The sequence below is a fragment of the Xiphophorus couchianus genome, chromosome 20, assembly GCF_001444195.1.
Source record: "Xiphophorus couchianus chromosome 20, X_couchianus-1.0, whole genome shotgun sequence".
Classification (NCBI taxonomy): Eukaryota; Metazoa; Chordata; class Actinopteri; order Cyprinodontiformes; family Poeciliidae; genus Xiphophorus; species Xiphophorus couchianus.
The window spans coordinates 3,225,186-3,229,161 of NC_040247.1; the positions used below are offsets into that span (position 1 = coordinate 3,225,186).

Below are 3,976 nucleotides of genomic sequence, written 5' to 3' on the forward strand. Positions count from 1 at the left end.
ACCTTAGAGCCACCGATCATCCAGCACATCCAAATTATTGTCAATAAAACTTGGTTAGCCTCCTCTGGGTTGAGGTTTGAGTTTTATAATCACATCAAATCAATATTTCCATATTACTTTCTTAGAATAAAGAGATTCATGTTAACTACGGGTCTTTATTGTAGATACTTTACTTCCTAAAGTACAACACATTAAAATAATCAGTGAACTATCATTACAGCAGGACTACTGTGAGGTTTTATGGTCTAAATGAGATCAGTACCTGGTTGGTATTGGTTTTTCTCCTGGTCCTTCAGAACCAGAACCACTATCTAGTTTGTCATCCTCTAAACGTTTGCATCGTCTCTGTGTCCCGGGCCAGCTGAGCAAACTAATCGATTATAATCAGGTAACCAATCAGGGTGCAGGCAGACCAATTAGGGAGCAGCAGGGATCCTGGGAGTTTCAATTAGAGGAGCTGATTCGGTCTAATTTAGAGCAGCTGCTGCCGAGCTCCGGGTGACGGCTGCTATTCCCTCTAGCTAGGACCGAGGTGTCTGCACCGACACACACACACCGACACACACAGAAACGGCTAATAATCCAAAGTATTTGCTCAGACTAACCATGCAGAACCACACTGAACTCTTGAGGACAAAGTGACTTTCTGGCTGTCTCCACCTCCCTCTCTTCTTTCCTCTTTATCTTCCACTGGTTTGCATCCCTTCCTCCTCTCATCCCTCCGTCCTGTGCTCCTCTGTAGAGGTCAGAGGGTAAAAACATGCAGTTTAGCGCAACTTGACATACAGTAATATTCTGTGTCTGCACTGTGAGCTGACAAGGAGCAGAGATTTATCTGTAGGTTGGTGCAGAGCGGTGAGATGATGTCATGATGTGAAGCTGAAACCGGAGCGGCTGCACGCTGCTACACGCAGCGCTGACTCAACCTCACTCTAAAATCCTCTTTAGCCACGATCACTAATGGAGTTTGGATGTAATGGTTCCTAGTATAACAGGCTGAACTGCAGCCACTTTAAATCTCCTTGACGTTATTGTGCGTAATGCTTCAGGCCCTTCAACGAGTCCCTGATGAATCCCGCTTCTAGCCGTTATCTCGGAACGCTCCGGCTTCAGGTTGGGAACAGGAGAGGTTTGTTGGGAGCTCCTCAGATAACCTGCTGGTCTGGATAACCTGTCGGTTTATTTTAGCGGCTGCAGATCAGAGGAGTTCGCTCTGTCTGGGTGAATATCTCTGGATGCTGGTTGGTGAAACAGATCGCTGCGTGTGGTTCTGATGGTTTTGTTTCACTGACATGGCAGACGGACTAAACTCTTCCTGTCTGTCTCTCTAGCGCCGTTTCATTTGGGAATATCTGGCCACTGCTGCTACCAGGAAGGCTTTCCCATTCCTCTTCCCAACTCTTGAAGAGTTCCTGAAGTTATTTTGGTTCATTCTTCCTGCAAACAGGTCTTAAAATGTCCAGCAGTAAGAGACATGGTTCTATTTCTGGCTCCCTGATCCTCCTCTTCCCCAGCCGGGCCTTTGGGTCGCTCAGCTGACTGCCAGATGACCGACCCACCAGAGGGACATTTCATTTCACTGCTGTAAGAAACTGTAACCAGATGACTCTCATAAATGTCAGGAGCTACGTGTTTAGCATTCAGATGCTATTTTAGGCTAGCATAGCTTCGCTGATAGGCTAGCTCCTTTTAGCACAACTTCAACACAACAATGGTGTTTCCATCGTCCAATCAGATCGCTAGAGTTAGAAGGACGAGAGAAGCAGCTTGGTTGTCTATCACTGCTGTTAGCGGATGTGGCTGTGCATCAGATTAATGGGCGCACCAGAAACATGCAAACAGAAAGGTTCCTCAGAAAGGTTCCCAACCTGATAGAACTTAAGCATGGAAACGAAATTTGGATTAATCGAGTTAAAATCTTTAAGCGCCTCTGAAGAACATCCGATTGTTTTCTGGTCGAATGTTTTCCTCCCAGGTTCTGTCTGCTGGTTCTGAATGCAGAGGTCAGAGGTCACGACCTGAAGCTTCTCCAGGTTCCTCCCAGGGTTTTTTCTGGTTTTACTCTGAGAAACATGCCGTCCGTTCAGTCAGTGGAGGCAGAGCGTCAGCTGTTCTGGGTCCGTCCACAGCGACCGTGACGAACGCAACGTCGGTCTGGTTCAGACAAAACCTGAAACGTTTCCAGGAGCCGAAGATTTTCTCTGATCTCACAGGAAGATTAGCTTCTCTTTCTGTCATTAGGAAACTTTCTGAAGGACCTAAAACACTCTGACCTGCCAACCCTGGATCACCTCAGAGACACGTTCACACTCTGATCATTCCTCTGCTTTCACACACACCCACACCCACGGCTTTCTTTGGTGGTCCTGCTCTCTGTTGATAATCAGGCGGCTGATAGTTCGGCTTTATTAACATCAGGCTTGTATCTCCTTGAAAACGCGATGGGCGAACTAGGACGGGAACAACGCGACCTTTGAACCCAGAGGGCATCTCATTCAGCTGGCAGCTTGCACTACAGCAGCGTGGGTGTTTGCTTAAACCCAGCAGCTTTCATTAAAATCAGCTGGCTTTGTTTCCACGGCGATCAGTCAGGGTCAGAGGTTTGATTCCCTGAGGAGCAGAAACACACTGAGCATGAGATCCGCTACTTTCAGGCTTCATGGTGTTAAAAACTGATATAAATCCACTGCAACATCTGATTAATCTCTTGTATTTTATGTTGGGCCGCCTTCGATAGTTTGCATATTCAACGTCCTGAAAATATCAGATTTATGGCTGAAGGTTTCCCTTTATCTCGTTGTTCTGCACTGAAAACGGGGCTTTATGAAACAAACCAGCCACTCGTGTTAATTTTCCACAAACTGATCCAACGTTCACACGACGCCATCGCTCCAGCATCACCTGAGTCTCCAAACGTCTTGTCCACCCATGAGTGGGTTTATTTGGGTCAAACATCCTGTGAGTCTGCAGCTGCGTCAGCGAGACGACGACCGACGGTTAGAGGGAAAACACGCATCAGCACGTCACAGTTAACTCAGCTGTTTTCTCCAGAAACATCCAGCCGCCTGCAGTAGATTTAAACTTCAGGTTAAACAGCTGATCCCATCATCTGAGAGCACCTCTGACCTCTGACCCCCTGCTGGATGGTGGGTAGTGGAGGAACCAGAGAGAAACCAAACGGATGAAACTTCCCGTTTTAAATGTTCTGGTAATCGGATGTGCAGCATCTTCTGTACGTTCCAGACGGAGCTCCATCTCTGACAGAGCTGAAGCTGGACTGGCTTCAGGCTGGAAACCAGTGAGCCGGGCCGGAGGCCTGGCCTCCTGCTGGGATCAGAGCAACGTTCAGTCAGACCTGCTCTTCCGCCTCACCTCTGCGCTGTAACCCAGCAGACGAGCTGGGAAATCATTTCCATTCAAATATTTCAGACGTCATTGACTCCATCGCTGCCTTTAAAGTGAAGATCATGTCTGGAAGGAAGAAATCTCGGTGGAGATTTACTCTGCTAGTCAGAGCTTTCTGTCAAAGGACAGAATCTACATGGTTTAAGCCTGGACTTCATGTTCATCTTTAACTCTACAAAGGCAGACTGAAGACATCACTCTGCAGTCAAACATGAGGGAAACGTTTTCTGTGGAAATCAGAAAGAAAAACATCAACACGTTGTTTACCACAGTTAGCAAACCGTCCTGACGTTAGCACCTGACCTCCAAAAGGAACCGCAGTGAATCCAACTTCTTTACACGGAAAAGTCAGGAACGTCAACTTTTTGTTATCTCTCAGTAATTTTTCTCTCCATAGCCACTTCATCTGATCTGGCTTTCTGATTGGCTGTGATTCCTTCTTGGAGGCGGGACATCAGCTGACATAATGCTGCCATCACCTAATCCTTCTTCCTCTCTGGCTGTTAAATTTTTACTTCTCTCCAACACAGAAGGTTCTCCTGGCTCAGTGTTTCTGTCTCTGATCAAACAT

At 47.0% G+C, this 3,976-nt stretch overlaps 1 long non-coding RNA gene across 1 annotated transcript; it reads left to right on the top strand.

The window, feature by feature from the left end:
- The first annotated feature begins 713 nt into the window (after nt 1–713).
- On the top strand, nt 714–2,699 carry LOC114135105 (uncharacterized). The gene is made up of 2 exons (XR_003593541.1): nt 714–1,221; nt 1,332–2,699. It is a non-coding gene; the product is annotated as an uncharacterized LOC114135105 (long non-coding RNA).
- The last annotated feature ends 1,277 nt before the right edge of the window (nt 2,700–3,976 follow it).